This window comes from Saccostrea echinata, unplaced genomic scaffold (genome assembly GCF_033153115.1).
Source record: "Saccostrea echinata isolate AGI-Se365-2 ecotype Australia unplaced genomic scaffold, CSIRO_AGI_Sech_v1 ptg000016l, whole genome shotgun sequence".
NCBI classification, from domain to species: domain Eukaryota; kingdom Metazoa; phylum Mollusca; class Bivalvia; order Ostreida; family Ostreidae; genus Saccostrea; species Saccostrea echinata.
This window is the reverse complement of record NW_026889765.1, coordinates 12,670,380-12,687,750: the sequence shown is the minus strand read 5'-3', so window position 1 is coordinate 12,687,750 and position 17,371 is coordinate 12,670,380. Positions and strand designations below refer to the sequence as shown.

The following is a 17,371-nucleotide window of genomic DNA, read 5'->3' as shown; positions in this document are numbered from 1 at the left end:
AGAATGATAACCGTAAACGATAATTACCACTGGATGATAATGAGGAAACACAGAGAAAGAGGCCACGTACATGTATACTTCAGTCAGATGAATTCGAGAATGAATCTGAGGATGAGTCTTCTAACACATCAGCAGGAGAAGACTATTTTAAAAGAATAAGAAAAAGATCCAAAGCAAAAAACGAGGAGATTTGGTCTGAAAAAGTCGAAAAATACCAAAACAGTGGATTATCCAAAAAGGAGGCTGAAGAAAAAGCGGATAACAAAATGAAAGAAACTGATTTTATTACGTTTTTAGATTTATATGGTCATTCTATCCTAGATTTTTTGGATTTGAAAGATGGAAAGATCCACGGGAAAGTCATGAAAAGTATTGAAAAGTTCCTTAAAAAGGGTTATGAAAATTTACCAGCAGTTCGCATGACTCTAAGGAAGTACAAACATTTACTTGAAGAAATGATGTTGGAAACAGATGACGAGGAAACAGATGATGAAGACGATAATGATGAGAATGATGACGAAGGTGAAACAGAGGAAGACTCAGAAGGGGATGAAAATGATGACTGAAAATTTCCTGCATAAATATAGATGACATATTGCTATGCATTCATTTTGCTGCTGTACATTGAAAAGGAAACATGTCGTGGGAGGATTATTTACATGAAATTTATTACAATCCAGATAATGCTGGTAGTTTTTCTGGACCTGACAAATTATTCCGATATATTAGGAAAGATGGTAAATACGTGATAAGCAAATACAGTATAAAATAAGAAAATGGTTACAAAACCAAGGGGCTTACAATTTACAAAGACCACTGCGAAGACAATTTCGAAGAAACAAAATAATGGTTACCGGCATAGATGACCAATGGTCTGCTGATCTCATGGATATGGTAAAGTTTGCCAAGTATAATGAGGGATACATGTATATTTTGGTTGTTATCGATGTTCTCTCAAAGTATCTTTGGATGCGTCCTTTGAAAGACGTTGCGGGAAATTTTTCTAAAAGGTAGAGTGCCCAAAAGAATACGAACAGATAAAGGACAAGAATTTCGATCCAAGGAAGTTCAAAAAGTCTTCAACGATTATGACGTAAGACATCTTTATGCTCAGAATGAAACCAAAGCTGCAATTGCTGAGCGTGTCATCAAAACTGTTAAAACAAGGATTTATCGTTTCATGACTTACCAACAGTCGTATGAATACACAGACAAACTTCAAACATTTGTCAAAAGCTACAATAACACATATCACAGAACGATTGGCATGGCGCCTAAAAGTGTCAACAGTAAAAATGAGACAGCTGTATGGTGGAGAATGTATTGGCCAAAAGATCATAGCGTAATTAAAAAGACAAAGACCGTAAGAAAACCTTTCAAATTCAAAATTGGTGATCATGTTCGTCTAACCCATTTAAGGAATCCATTTTCTCGAGAATATGATGAAAGGTGGACGGGTGAGATATTCATAATATCCCAGCGGATTTTACGTGATGGTTTACCGGTTTACAGGGCAAAGGATTTTGATGAAGATGAAATTAAAGGAACTTTCTATCAATCAGAACTTCAAAAAGTAGACATAAAAGAGGACGACCTCTGGAAAGTAGAACAGGTCTTGAAAACAAAAGGAAAAGGTAGACAAAAACAATATTTTGTGAAATGGTTTCATTTTCCAAAGAAATTTAATTCTTGGGTTAATGCATTTGATATGTCTGATTTGTAAGTAGATGAGTGTACTACTACCCAGAAAAGGTCAAACTTTAGATTCCATCGTATTGAAAAGAGCGTACATACAATGTATACACAGATTGTTTGAAGTACGGTATAGTGGATGGTAGATGACTCTTGGATAGTTCCAATATTTTACTTGTACATTATAGATTAGGGGTGTAGACATTGTAAAGTGGACTTGGGATGGCTCTCCGACCCATGCCTTATTATTGTAACGGAGATAATAAAATATACATTTGTATTGATTTATGTGTTTGTTATGTTTTGTTTAATTGACATTTGTAAATGATATTAAGTGTGTGATATTACAAGTGCGCATCATTACCTTGGATGTTGCGTGATTGGATCTGCATTAAAACAGCCCCCCCCCCCCCTCTTTTCTAAATAAAAAAAAAATAAGTATATATTTTTTAAATTATGTTTTCTTTAGAACATTTATAATTAATACCTAATATGAAAATAACTAATTGATGCATAATTCAATAAATATTATGTAATAAACATGTATTATTAATATGAATATAAGGATCATGCAAGATGTAGGCAGATATATTGGACGTTGGATGCATTTTCCATAACGTTTGATATCGTCTGAGTCAAAACAAAATATAGTGAAGTTATATTTAAAGATATGATAATAGCTAAGTGTAGTTTTAAATCAACACAGTTGTCATAAAATAGATAGTTAAATATCGTATGCCAATCATCAAATCAATCAATCTTATTAATAATTGATTGATTATAATTTACTGATTAATTATTTACATTAATGACGTCATAATTAGCCTCACACCCTGGGAGGCTATCCTATATAAACCCTATGGGAGGCTACTGTGCCAGAACCCTGAATGAATTAATTATAATTAATTGATTGATTATAATTATTTATTTATAATTCATTGATTGATTATAATTAATTGATTATAATTAATTGATTAATTATTTACATTAATGACGTCATAATTAGCCTCTCACCCTGGGAGGATACCTGGAGGCTACTGGGAGGCTATCCTATATAAACCCTATGGGAGGCTACTGTGCCAGAACCCTGGTTTTTCCCCTACTAGAGTACATGGTGTTTACGAGGAAGCCGATTCCCGTACTGTAACTTGATAGAAGGCGTTTAAGTTTCCGAGTATATTTGGTTACAAGGTATGAGTCTAGATGGTCAGCCTATTTTCGAACTTTTAGTAGAGAAACAACCCACAAAGAAGCGTCATTTTCGAACCAGGTCACTAAACTTTGCCATATAAACATAGAAAATATTTAATATTAAAGGCTTAACATTTCCATTATGAGTGTTATATTTCACATATATTCACAAAAACTTTACACAATACAGACACTAACATAGACTAATAAAACACAAACAAACAAAAACAAACAAAATTACTTAGGTTATTTTATTCTCAAGATCAGGGTCATTTTCAAAGGCTAAGAAACACTTATGTAATCAAGCACAAAAGGCAATGTACGGCATTATAAGAAAAATTCGTTTATATAATCTACCTTTTGATTGTCAGCTGTTTGATAAAGTTGTTATTCCTGTTTTGTTATATGGGTGCGAAATATGGGGATTGAAAATATTGATATTATTGAACGTCTACATTTAAGATTTTTGAAATATATTTTAAACCTAAAATCTAGTACGAGTTTTATGGTATACGGGGAGACTGGACGTTACCCGATGTACGTACGCATTTATACAAGAATGATATCTTTCTGGGGGAAACTGTTACATGGAAATGAGAATAAGATTTGTAGATTTATTTATTTACATCTTTATAATAAATATACCAAAAATGGAATCAATAATCCATGGATATCTTGCATACAGAATACTAGTATTCTTAACACTGCAGGACTATGTAATGTTTGGAATGATCAAAATTTTCATAGTGTTAAATGGATTGCGACTGCAATAAACCAAAAGCTTAAAGACCAATTTTTACAAAAATGGTATAGTGATATGAATAATTCCAGTAAAGGTATTATATATAGAATTTTTAAAACAAAGTTTGAATGTGAAAAATACTTAACTATTTTACCAAGAAAATTTAGAAATATCTTTTCAAAATTCAGAACAATAACCATCGTCTTCCCATGGAGGTGGGTAGATGGAATAATGTTGAAAGAAATGAAAGAGTGTGCTATTTATGTAATAATAATCAAATTGGAGACGAATTTCATTACTTAATGGAATGTAATGTATTTTGTAATATTCGAAAAGATTTTCTGTTAAAGAAATACTATGTACATCCAAATATTATAAAATTCTGTAATTTAATGACAAATACTGACCCAGCATTCTTAAGAAAATTGTGTATATTTATCATCAAAATTTTTGACACTGTCTGTCCTCCTGTAATCTCTGCTCGTCCATAATTATTGTAAATATGTATATATGTACCTCTTGTACCATTCATATGGTTTTTGAGAGAATAAAATGAATGAATGAATGAATTTAAAAACTACTCACTGTAGACCTTCATCTGACCAGTTGCAAACAGGTACATGTAGATATACCCTTGAAGGTATAATAATCACATTTGGGCCGTACAAAATGACAACAGTCAGGATTAAATCATCATTATCTTGATTAAATAACAAGAAACATACTGAGAGTTGTAATGAAATTGATAGAGACACCAGAGAGATATAGAGGCACCAAATCTCATGGTGCTCGGGACTTAAACGCTACTTAAATGTCAACGGTGCAAATCGTAAATATTGGTAAACATAAGGAACAAATATTTTAAAAGTACACACAAGACTACGAATTGATTGTAACTCACTAAACAGTCATGTATTTTCCCAAAGTATTGTCAGTAGCCCCAACTGCAATTGTGGCGAGATTGAAATTTCTGAACATTTCCTCGTTCTTATTTTGAAAATCTCAGAGATAGACTTATTTATATGGCACGCCGATTGCTTCAAAATTATTTTCTGCACAACGATCACGATTTTATACACGAGCTTGATGAAAAATATACACGAGTAAAATAAAAATGCACGTATCGGTAAAAATTGCACATAGTTTGAAAGATTTTAACACAAACATAACGAAAAATACACGAATCCGAAATTTTTTACACGATTAAGGGGTATAAAATGCACAAACGTAAAGTCAAAAACTGCACGAGCAGAGGAAACTAAAAATTACACAAACAATTTTACTGCGCATACAGCTGCGCATATCATTATTATGCATATAGAATATTCATTGTGTTCTTGGTTTTCTGTACTCTTTATCTCTTCTTGAATGCTGGGTGTAATCGAGAGAAAATGGCGTTGACGATGATATGCATGTTTGTTTGCTTCTTTATTTCTTTGCTAAAACTCGATCCGATTTCTAGCTAATGCCAATCGAACGAATGAAATGTTTTCTTGTGAACTGTGTGAAAAAATTTAAAAGTTGTTCGGAGATATTATATTTTTCTTATATTGACCGAGATCCTAGCCAAAATATGGAGGTATTATATGATGCCGGACATAAATTGTGACAAGAAAGGAATTGCATGTTTGTGTTATAATGCGGGGAAAAAAGTACCATTGCATATGATGCACTCGACTCCGAACTAAAAGTAATACGCTCTATGGTCTTTTAAAATTCTCTAACTTACAGATACAACTTTAACGGAAAGTACTTGTATAAAATAAAATTAACACATGCGTAATAAAACAATTAATAACGTGGATTCTTCATGAAAATGATGGCAGAATTATTGCTGATTATAATCATTAAATTGTAGAATTCATTTTGGTACTTCTCATTTGTACTAATTATGAATTCATTTGGGCAGATTTTTTTCATAGATTAAAAAGTGGGAATTACCTGACCTTAGATATATACAGTATGTTTTTAAAGTCAAACATAAAAAATATTTTTTTTCTAATTATACATGTATCTTCACTTATAAAATATGAGAATATCAATTTTGGTTGGACATCTGTAGCCTACACTGTTATGAATTCCTTCCATGATATCACATATTTTCAGTCATAAACTACTCAATAAAAAACAAGACATTCCTAAGGGTAAGCGTTACCCTCATTCGTAATGGCGATTACTTGATAAATGTTTTCACTTTTAATAAATAGGACCAGATAAAGGGAAAATATATATACTCTGTGTGCTTTAGTACATGCGGTTTTGTGTTTTGTTACTTAAAATTTGTCCAAATGAAATAACAAAACTCTACTCAAATGATCCTGGCACCGGTAAAACATATCATCAGTGGCGGATCTGGTTCGTGGATTGATAGAGTAGCAACATCTGAACCTATGTATTTATTAAAGTTTCAAATCGTTGGACCATAATGACACATCAGAAATTTTAAAACATAGTGAATTACTAAATACATCTACGTACAATGTTACAAATAAGAAAAGGGGAATGGATATTATAATAAATAGAAAGAACAAAGAATGTGTTGTATCACTCTTAAATAATGCAAATAAATCATGTTCTTTATGGAGCTCGAGGTTTGACAAATATTTTCCAAGACAACAATTTCTCTTTACATTTCGAATTCGTATGCATAAAATTTTAATTATTTTCCGAACACTAAGTTTTTGTAATAGGCTAACACTTTTTTACCCAAATCTATAGTCATTATAAAAAAAATGACTGTATAATTATAAAATGAAAATAATCTTCAATAATATTCAAGGAACATATTTGATACAAGATTCACTTTTTAAAAGACTATTCATGTGCATATCTAACGTTTTTGAAAAATCAGATTATGAGTTAAAAAGCCTAATCTATGCAATTTGTATTTTGTACGAATACATGTACAAATAATTAAAAAGTTTGCTTTATAGCAATATTGTACATGTGTATCAATGGCATCAACCAGGTCTTGTTTTACTTCGAGCATGACTACGAATAAATATAAGAAAACATATGATGACCTCAAGAAATCTTTGTTTTATTACCGTGTGTTTATTATTGTCAAAATCTGCACATTGAAAATAAATGTGCATGTGTAGCCAAGTCCCAGCTAATTAAGTTCATCTTGTATGTCTTCTTGAATTTGGTCTTACAATATCGTTACAGTTCAGTTGAATTGCAATCCTGATTTCGATGGACTATTTTATGTACCCTTAAATTCTTAGAAAATATTTCAGGCACGTAGCATCAGGAGGGGTCTGCCCTCCCCCCACTTTTTTTCCAAACATAACCTACTTCTATTGTAAATTTCCACTGAAAAGCTGGTTGCCCCCTCCCTTTGTTGTAGGATAGTTTAAATCAAAGTAATTTGGTATTATAATGTGTTTCGAAAATACTTGTTTTGTTTTTTCAGATAGGTTGTCAAAAAAAAAAAAAAAAAAACTGACTCCCCCCCCCCTCCCCCGCTTTCAAAAACGATACTACTTGCCTGTATTTTATAATTTTAAATTTTCTTAACACCTTTATATGCATTTTAACTATTCAAAATAGACTACCGCCGATACATCAAAAACAACATAAATTAAACTTTAATTTACATAAGTAAAACGACTGTATATTTTTTCTACATTTTCTTGGAGTTTTTATGAAATCACCACACGCTGCACAAAAGTTAAGACTACATGTACTACATGTACTTTGTTACATACATATACCAAAAAGTGAGATATGCGTTTCAATATTAAAATTTAAGTTGCACAATTAATATTTGCTCGATTTTCTTTACTGTTGATTTCCAAAAAGTTTTCGGTCAAATTCCACAACCCAGATGATCGCAACATTGCTTCAAAAAAAAAAAAAAAAAAATATGAATTGCTAGTAATATAATCTTTAATCAAAAGGTATTATTGGTGTGTCAAATAGCTATAAATCGATTAGCGTACATGTGTCTTTCGTTCCAGAACCAGCAGGGAAGGATCTCTGTATGAAAAGGTCACGCATGCACATCCTTGATTATTACCAAAAGTACACACAGTAGGTGGTGGAGGAGAAGAGTTTGATTTGTTGTTAACTCTCCTGTATTATATCACATGTTTTTATTTATTTTTATTTAGGCCTTTATGTCATTGTTTTAAACTTTCAAAAGAAATTGCTATATAGAGGAATGACATACTTTTAAAAATCCAACAATTAAACACACAACTGGTAATATGCATCCCCCTTTTTTACGTTATCTATACAAGTATTCTGTGAAGAATGTTTTTTATTCGGGGTTGTTCATATACTACAAGTTTAAGATTGTTTGCCTGTCAATTTATCTACATGTATAATATGCGTTGTACATATATTCTTGGGAGTCTAGCGGAATTTTAAAAGAATCTTTTTTAAAAAAGATTACCAACACGTTAATTACTCCTCCTTTTGTAAAAATTTTATAGTATGTTGCAAGCATCCAAACCACATTGAACTGTTCTCTAATGAATATTAATGAAATGTGCGCAATGAGGATGCGTAGCATATTATGTCGATGTTGTATTCTCACTCGTGCAGTTTTCGTTTTTACGTTTGTGTAACTTCCTCACTATATATCGTGTAAATATTTTGTTGATTGTGCAGTTTTTCTATAGTTTGTGTAAATTTCAATAGCTTCGTGTATATTTTCCTCACTTTGTGTAAGTTTTTACTTACTCGTGTAATTTTTGTTTTAGGTCGTGCAGAAAATAATTTTGAAGCAATCGGCGTGCCATATATTTACACTCTTCCACATTACATTAACATCAATATTTTATTATTGTATTATTGTAGCTACCAAAAGATTTATATAATCAGTTTCCCCTCTATATTTATTCACTACCCCTCCTCCGTGGGTATGCACTTGTGTGTTCTCTTAAGAGTATGTAGCAAGCGTCATTTTTTTCTTCTTTAACTTTATATTAATATTTTTTGTTACTACTGTATCACACCTGAAATTGTTCTTTAATTATTTTTTTTAATTTGAATTCAACGGTACCATATTCTGCTGTTTTTTTTCTCTCTCTCTCTCTTATACATACATATTGACACAAATACATTATATTTCTTCTGTATAATTACAGGACCGTAGGAAGCGGGGAGGGGGGGGCTTTTTTTTCTTTGCTTGTCAAGGAATTTTTGGTAGTTGATAGGGCCCCACCACCTAAAAATGTGTGGCTGTGCCCCCCGCCCCCAACTGAAATTGCTTCCTACGGGCCTGAATTAGAACGTCATTCATTTGTGTGAATCGGCATGCTTTCTAATTCAACATCATACATGTGATAAGTCAAAGACCACAAAACTGTACAGGAGCCATAAAAAAACTGGAATTTGGGTGAAAAAACTGTACACTGCTTATCAAAAAACGGTACAAAAAAATGGTATAAAATATCGCTTAAATTCTTCTGAAATTCCATCGTAATCATTGTAATAAACATCGTATATTTTATACCTATGAAGATCTGGGTCAGATTCACGTATATTAAGACTAAAGTCATGTATATCAACTTTCGAAGTTGACTTAATTTTTTTCAATCAAGTTACGTATACGAAACATTAACAGTAATTAAGTACCCCTTAAAATATAAAGCTACCTAAAGGGATATTTGATACGGATTTATAGCAAGATAATTATGGCAGTTCACACCTTCGCACGCCATGGTTGTGTACACTACACAATTATCAGAAGGTCAAGTGTCAAACAGGTGACGTTTTTCAGTGTCTCGCGAGCGAGAATGAGAGGAAAATGGCGGCATTTAGCGAGAAATTCAAAATACTGTACAAATTTTCATATTCTGTGAATTTTGGTGTCCCGCCGGTACACTATGAATGGGCTCAAAAAACTGTACATTTTGCGTACAGCCTGTACATATCACATGTATGCAACATGTATGTAAATTTCAAAAAACTAACCTGTGCATACATGAAAAAAAAAATTATATGAAGGACCTTCAACGTATTTCATACCCCTGACCGACCAATCCACTTCAGCACAACATATGGAGAAATGGTGTTCATTCTTCTCATTTACATATCGTCCATATTGGAGCTATAATGGCGACAGATTCCATAAAGGTTTATATAGAGAACGAACAAAAACCCGCAGATTTTTATTTGTAAGTATTTCGGATAAAGTTCTTCCGCCGATGTTTAGATTTTTCTTAATATCTTCTACCGGAAATGACAATATTGTTGATGCCAAAGTGAAAGTTGCGACCGCCTTTTTGATTTGAAATTCCGAAGCGAGAGTATAATGTTTCAATGAAAGAAAGAGTACAGAATTGGTGTCATTATCATTTTTGGTGATTAAATGTAAGTGTTTAATGCAAGTTGACAGAGTTCTTCCGCCGATTTATAGATGCAGACGAATGCCTTTTTTTTAATATATAAAATACAGATGATTTATCATTTCATAAAGAGTTATCACCGCCTTTTTAATTTGAAAACGGTAATTTCTTGCATCAGTGTGACCTACCAGGCCCGTAGGAACCAATTTCAGTTTGGGGGGGGGGGGCACAGCCATACATTTTTCAGTTGACAGTTGAGGGGGCACTACCAAAAATTTTCTGACAAGCAAAAATAAAGTATCTATGTTTACTATAGTAATCTATATATCGGCAAAATTATTGGGGGGGGGGGCACGGCCCCCCCGTGCCCCCCCCACCCTCCGGTTCCTACGGCCATGCCTACTTATTACCAAAACAGGTGGTTTCATGAGTTGTCAACTATTAATAACCCAAAACTCTGCCCAAGTAACTATGACGGAGGCTTAAAAAAACAAAACAAACTGTGCTTGCAGGTTTTATAATAAAAATTTAAGGTAGAGATTGATAGGTTGTCAACAAAAAAACTAACCATTGAAATTTTCTGAATTTTATATATGTTTGTGTTGAGTCTTTGTTCTAAATCATATTAAAAATTCAAGGTAGGTCATCGGGCTAGTTTAAGAGAAATTTGATTATTTTAATATAGCCTTCATCACCCACCGAAGAGCTGAAAAAGCAGGGTAAAATAATATAAGAAGAAGAAATGAAAAGGGCTATAAAATTTTCATTGATATATTAATTATCATTTGTCTTATATGAATTGAAACATCTGTCTATATGAATTAATATTTGACATCAATCTTAAAAGTATCAAGCATTGTAAACAAAAAACAGAATTACATTCACCAAGATGCATGGTCAAATTACGTTAAAATACTGCCTATTCATTGCTCAAAGACTCACACTTCTGCTTCCACTCTGAAAAAATTACCCATCAAATTTCTTTTTTTATTGCATATTATAGTTAGTCAATAGGTATCTTAAATTTCAGAAAAAAATCATACTACATAATGGGGTTTAATTTCAACCTGGTGCAAGTTTATTATCTTACACACTACCCTACCCCCTTCCTTTACAAAGGATGCACTTTTGAAGAATATGGTGACTAAGAGAGATTATCAAAGAATTCATCAAAATATTTCACAGAAAATGCGTAAATTCTTTGTAATATTCTTCTAAATTACATTTTATATCACAAAAGCAAATATTTATACATCCTAGACACATGTTGCCCTGGTTGACCTTTTTGCACTTACATTCAAACAGATATAAACTTTCCTTTATATCGTTAAAATTGACTTTGATAGATTTATTATACATATGATTCTTGGATGAATTATCAATGACAATATCTTTTGACCAATTTTGTGCATAAATAAACTGTTCTTTTAATCTTCCTTTGACAACATTAGTATTAATTTCACTTTCCTTTAACAGTTTCTTTTTCATTCCAAATACATGTATAATATATATAAGAATACCCAGTGATTATGAAGTTTTGTAAACAGAATCAATCCACAGTATGTTATCCTTGTTTTAAAGATATTCAAATAAAAGCATGAGTTATGTGTTTCACTGTTTAATGAAGACTGCCTGGTCATCAGTAGTCAGATATTAATACACTAAAGCATCACATGGTAAAAAGTGCGGGGAAATAGAGTGATTCGTTTATCATTACATACATACAAAAATAGTGTAATAATTTACGTAAGAACATATAATTTATTAAAGGTAATAATTTGTAACTTTAAAGTATAGATTTTACACACAGATTCATAAAAGTTAGAGGACTGTATATGATGGTGTACAACTTTTAAACTCAGGATGTAATTCAACAAAATAAAGTGAATACATTCAATAATATGTAAGTTTTTCTTGAAGTCCAAACTCCTCAAGTAATTTCAAGAAAATTGGAATGTCATTTGATACAACATTATGACCTACAACAAGAAAAGGATGGTTTGATTTAAGAAAATCTAAGAAATATAACAATGCTTGATGAATGCACATGTTGATGCTACATGTACATGTATTACCATTAAGATTCATTTGGAAAAGTAAGATAAACTTGTTATTTTGCTAGCTGTAGTTTTTTGGCTTATTGGCTGACGAAGATCAATCATTTATGTACACATGTATGAATCTTTAATTGCCATCATATGGATCCAGTTGTGTCATGTTCAAGGAACCGGACAATTCTGTTGATTCTATGTCAATACAACAAAGGTGTTCTTTTCAGAAGGAGCTGCAATGAGCGGAATTCATTCTGTATATTCAGATTTTGAAGCACATATATAATGGGTGGGATATGTCTGTTCCTCTTTACTGTATCCTTCTGGTAGTTCTTTTTCTGAAATGAACAAATTATTTTAATATTTAAAGAACTAAAATACATGTATTACTTCTTTCTTACACTGTAAACATAGTATGACTATGTCTATATTATGAATATAAGACATTTCTGTCAGATTATACTGTAGCAATACATTTTTATATATATGTATTCATCAAATTGTCATGAATCTTTTAATCAAATGCATATGTAGTCAGCCTCATTAATCTGGACACTTTTGCTCCCATGGAAATTGTTTGGATTAATGAAGTGTCTAAATTAAAAAAAAAATTGGTATATATAGATAAAGATTAAATGTTCTAGTTTCTCAATGTAGGTCACACTCTAAGGCCAAGATCATGGGGTTAAAAAAAGAAATAAACATGTGAAATACAAAGACCCAGCAATAACTGTTTAAGAGTTAAGGCCAAAGGATAAAGTTTTTGTGGAAAAAACACTACATGTACCTGTCAATGAAACATCTTCAATGTAAAACAATACATACAGCAACTAGCAACACCTGTATGTGTACTTAAAAAAGCGGGCTTCATATTTTAGCAGCTTTGGCGCAGACAACGATGCACTAATTCAATAATACTGCTAAGAAATCATTTATAAATACAATATACAGCAGGGACATATATAGTTCGAATTCATGATTTTGCCAAAAATTCCACACCCAGTAATTGCGCTAAATTTTAAATACGCAAATTTATGTACAGTAACTATTATATGTGGAATTAAAATACATTTTTTACATCATTCTTATTCCTTGGTTTTAATCCAGTCTTGTCCTAATTACCTTATTGACATAATTCCAATATTCTTTTGTAACACTGCATATGACACTTGATTATATAGCCAAGGATCATGTATGTCCATAAGATCTGTAACATGAAGAAAAGACAATAAAAATTAAAGTAGATAGCTTGATCTATTTAAAAGATATTGTAGAATTTATTAACAATTCTGGCCCCAGGATCATGAAAGATCTTAAGCTTAAGTCAAAATCTTAATGTTGCACTAAAACATTGTAGACATTAAATAGACCAAAATTAAAATAATTGTCAATATTGCATTACAAAAGTGTTTTTATCTGCAAATTTAGAGATTAATTCAATAATTAATAAATACTTTACAGGCGATTGAAAATTTGACTTAAGTCTAAGTCTGTTTCATGATCCTGGGCCTGATTTAATTTGTAAATTTAATTTTTTGTAAGTTTAGGTATGATAATGTGAAGAAGTCAGTATGTGCATGTATTGTTAAAAAACCATGTCTCATAAGTTTTTTAACAATACTGACTTCTTCAGATTATCATACCAATTCTTTGGTGTTATAGTTGAAACAATTTCATTCAAGTTAGAAGACATCTTTACATTTTATAATTTTTGGTTACATGTATTCAGTTTTTAATTCAATTTACAATATGGTTTTTTTTTGTATGTCTATACACAAGCATTTACCGGTACATGTATTTAAGTCAATAGAGCACCTGACTAGTGATGCAGGTGTCCCAGGTTAGAATCTCGGTCCAGCCATACATTTTCCTCCTTTCCTGTCACACATGTACAGTTACTATAGCAGATCTGTCTTGAATTTTCCTGAAATATGTATATGAACTTTGAAAAATTATTGACTTGAGAAAATGCTTCTACATGTATACAATAGTTTGTACATTATGGTGTGTAACTTAAGAATATAAGGACTAAAAATTTGAAATCTAATAAATTTATAATAATATAAAACACCTCCCCCCCCCCCCCCTTATTGGAAAAATTTCTGGATTTTCCCTGATACATGTGCAAGTGTAAATTGAAAGGAAAAAATAAGAGATGAAACAAATTAAGCTTTAAATACAAACCAATGGCTACTTTGAAGTTAATGTAAAAAGCACCCTTGATATTCCTCTTTCCAGCTGACACTTGATTTGAATGGCCACATTATTTCTGCAGAGAATGCTGAATACACTGCCTTAGCCTAGTCCATATTTTGCTTCACCTGTAGTATTTAATATTTCTTTTAGTATTTATGATATCTGTTTATAATCAGGGCCCTTTTGAGCATACAACAAATACATACATAATTTATTACATGTGCATAATTATTACATAAACTTGCATTTATTTAAAAATCTTTTGAATACAGCACCATTTAAACTGTAATTTATCATCTATGTATATGGTTCATAAGATAACATGTAAAATACATGTACTTAAATAATATACAATGTTAAGTATTAAACAGGTCCAGTCAATCAGTACATTTATCTGCATAGGTTGAATTACCTACAGACGGCTACTGTAACTTTATTTAGCTACTTTGGGTAGCTTTATTTAGCTATTTCAATGCAACTTTTTACAAATTTGCTTTTTATTTCAAAAAGACAAAAGATCTAGAATTGCAAGTAAATATCCACAATTACTTATACAAGGGATTAATATTTAAAAAGCGATCCAAAGCTGAGAAAGTTTACACATTTCTGCGTTTTAACACTTTAAGCAAAATATGTATTTCTATTGTTTGAGTAACTATACACAGCCTGGTGTGCGTTTAGGCACAGAAAAGTATGATTACTTCACATTGTGCTAAATAATTACCAATCCGGCCTTTATCATGTTCACCAGAAATGTCTGGTCTTGTTATTTCATTCAAGAAGTAAGAGTCTGGTCATAAAATAAGTTTGACTTTGCAGCTAAATAAAACTACTTTAGTTAGGTAAATAAACCTATGTAGGTAATTCAAGCTACGTAGCTAAATCTAGTGATTGTACCAGACCTGTACGTTAAACTGTTAAACAAACATGCACCATAGTCGTAATATTCACCTGATGTATCTGAAACGGACACTGCAAACAAAACATTTGTTCTGCAAAATTTTTACTTCTTCCATCATACCAATTAACATCTGCAGGGTCATGGCCTTTAATCAGCTTATGTCTATATTCAAAACCACATCAGACACAGATACCGGCACCCACGTGGTGCTGCAGTCGACAAGGAGTAGTTTCACCAAAATTATGTTCATGGTCGGTTTCAGTCTCATTTTCATTTCGATTCTTATTAAGGTGTTTCAATTTCGAGGACCGTCAAGATTAAATATGTATGGAAACTTTGTCTTTTAAACGAGGAAATTTTCTCGACTGCTTCGTCGTCCATCTTGTAGCATAGACAATAATGTGTAAATGAAGATTATTATTTGGCGGCAATGCGGAATCCGGAAAAACAGCACGTGCTAATATGCGGATTCTATCAATCACGTGATTGCTATCCGTCTCTACCTTAAAGAAATGGAATATTTCGAGTCTATGCAGGATCTTATGAATATTAAGGCAGTGTCTATATGCACGACCGTCGTGCACTTACTTTTTCATCGGCTATTCGCACGACCGTCGTGTATATAATTTTTCAATGACTATTTGAACGACCGTCGTGTATATAATTTTCATTGACTATTTGCACAACCGTCGTGTATTGTATTTATTAATCAGCTGTTCGCACGACCATTATCGTTTACAACTTATTATGTCATTTTGTTTCGCCCCCAGTTAAGTTCGGCACGCAGTGATTTAACTGATTTAAGCCTAGAAGCATTTTAGTAAGAAAACATTCGAAAAACTCTTTCATAATGTTAATTTACATTGTATATGCTAAAGTGACATATAGATCCAATAGGCTGGTCGGTGTAATGTAAATATATTTCTATTAGAACTACCCTTGTATATATACACGTCACTATAACAAAATGTTTACCTACTATTTTGGTAGGTTTAACCCCTCAACCTGAACCTAGTCCGAGATATCTGAGGTTTTCCAGGTTTTTTTTTTTTTTTTTTTTTTTTTTTTTTTTTTATAGTGATTTTGATATTTAGTGTTCCTGGAAAAGCACGTCAAACTAAATCCCACCAATTAAAAAGAGCCATAGAACATTGGATAAGCATTTTGCCTACTCTAGTAGTGATTTCTTAAATACACTTTTTAACCAAAATTTTGTCATACAACCATTGTTATTACACACGTGTAATCTCAAATTAAACAATAATGATATTCATATGTTAATACATATTGTAGTTAATTCCCATATATAATATAATTATAAAAATCATCAAGTTTGTATGGAGTATGTAGTAAATATTGAGGTATATCTAGTTAAACGATGACAAAATGTTGACAAAGACCACTCCTTACCAGAAAAACATTTATGACGGCACTTTATTTTGGTTAAGGTGAACATTTATATATATTCATTTTTCTTCTCATAGGCGTATTATTTTAAGATTTGGCAATCTGTCTTAAATTCATTATTCATTAGCAATGACTTCGTGGTGCAGTGGTATGATCGCTGAAATGTAAATGTGGTGATTCGAGTTCAACCTTAAGATTTTTCCAGTTGTGCTCTTTCAAATTTTTTTCTTTCATGTGTATTTTTTTTACACGTTTTATTCAATACTTTTATAATAAACATAGTTTCAGAGAGTCATAATATACACGTTACACTTTGAAAGTATCTCGGGAAAAGACAGTTCTGAACTATTTTATTAAGTTTTGCGTAATGCTTGTTTTATTTTTATTGAGTTTCTAAATCTTTTGTCCCAAAATTAGAGTAATTTGAACAGTCATGTAAAATGACTGTTATATGACATAATTGCAACTATGAAAATATAACACTCGTCCGCAAATGACATTACGTTAGTTGAAAGTACTGCTCACGTTCAATTTTTTATGTCATCAATTTGGTCATCAATATATCATTGAAATTCCATGGCAGATCCAGAATACAACATATGTGTGAGTGCACTGTGTGGTTGAGGACCGAAAGGGTATATAGGAGGGTATAACCCAGTAACGTAACTTTTACCCCCCCCCCCCCAATCATCGCTAGCCAAGTGTGAAAGTTAATTGTCTACCCCTGGCGATCTGCACGTCTTCTCTTTTAAAACGGATGTTGAGTGATCAACCCCCTTTCCAATTTTATTTTCGTTTCTAATCTTCATTATTATTATTTTGTTTTATAGATTTGTTTTCTTTTTCCAGCTAATAAACTCCTTCATCTAAATTTTTATGGAACTGATAGAAA

General features: G+C 31.8%; 1 long non-coding RNA gene across 1 annotated transcript; it reads right to left on the bottom strand.

Moving 5' to 3' along the window:
* Positions 1–11,989: 11,989 nt before the first annotated feature.
* On the bottom strand, positions 11,990–14,409 carry LOC133188932 (uncharacterized). The gene is made up of 4 exons (XR_009721347.1): positions 14,160–14,409; positions 13,791–13,899; positions 13,098–13,182; positions 11,990–12,313 (listed from the first exon to the last, which is right to left on the bottom strand). It is a non-coding gene; the product is annotated as an uncharacterized LOC133188932 (long non-coding RNA).
* Between the last annotated feature and the right edge of the window lie 2,962 nt (positions 14,410–17,371).